Source organism: Protopterus annectens, chromosome 3.part0, assembly GCF_019279795.1.
Source record: "Protopterus annectens isolate FY-2018-M chromosome 3.part0, PAN1.0, whole genome shotgun sequence".
In the NCBI taxonomy this organism is placed as follows: domain Eukaryota; kingdom Metazoa; phylum Chordata; order Ceratodontiformes; family Protopteridae; genus Protopterus; species Protopterus annectens.
The window spans coordinates 445,489,175-445,490,358 of record NC_056731.1 but is presented as its reverse complement, the minus strand read 5'-3'; positions in this window follow the sequence as shown (position 1 = coordinate 445,490,358).

Genomic DNA, 1,184 nt, shown 5'->3' with positions numbered 1-1,184 from the left:
TTAAAAACCTAGCACTTTTCATTGTACTATTTAGCGATGCTGCTTTACAATATGCCTTAGGATCCTTGCCTTTTGTAACTTCTGCCACCGAAACTAAGGCATTGTAAACTGCACCCACTTGATATCGCACTGCTTTCACACTTTCTACCCTACACTCCCACCTAGTCTCACACAATGGCTTTACAGTTAGACCTGACACATGATCACGAAATATTTTGTGCAAAATACAGATATTTTATATCTGAGTAGATGAAGTAAAAAGAGTGTATATTCATTGCAGATTACTAAAAAATGAAACTGAATCTTTTGATGACTTTGGAGCATCTCCAATTATTAGGCTGGGATTTTGACAGCCACAGGGTACAAAAAATGCACGTGGATTTAAAGACAAGATTCTTGCCTTAACACCAGAATGTTTTCCCTTCATATAAGAGCCATTGTCATAGCCCTGGCCTCTGCAGTTCTGTAGTGGAATTCCCAAACTTTTAAGTTCATTTAACACAATGTCAGTCAGAAAACCACGAGTAGTCACAGTAACCTGGAGGAAGGACAAAAAGTACCCCTTTACTTCCACAGTTTCATTGCATTCAGCAATACGGACAGTCAGTGACATCTGTTCCTGATGACTGCAGTCAGGTGTACAGTCCAATATAATGGAGCAGTATTAAGTATCTGTTATCTTTTGCAAAATACTGTCTCTGACAGACTTGGACATTAGCATTATCAGCTCATTTTGAATGTTTTTTCCCAAGTCGTGATCATGGATCTCAGCATTCCTGATACGATGCAGATGTTCTTGTACTACTGGATCAAACTTGCCCAACAGCTGCACTAACCCAAGGAAGGTGCCATTACCACTTGTAAAGAGACTATCTTCACTACCCCTAAATGACAAGTTATGTTGGGACAAGTACTGACAGATTGCAAGTAGTCTTTCCAGAACATTTCTCCAGTATTTCTTCTCTGACTTTATCATATTCTCATGGTGATGATCAACGGTAGAGCTATTTTTAAGCCTCAAACGCAAGTCACTCCACTTAGCAGCAGCTTCTTTATGTTTCACTGACCGTTCATGTTCTATCAGCTTTTGTCCCAAAATTTTCCAGTCACCTGTTCCTGTACTAGACAGGACAACTACATGAGTACTGCTGAAGAGTTTGCAACAAAAACAAAATACTAAGTCA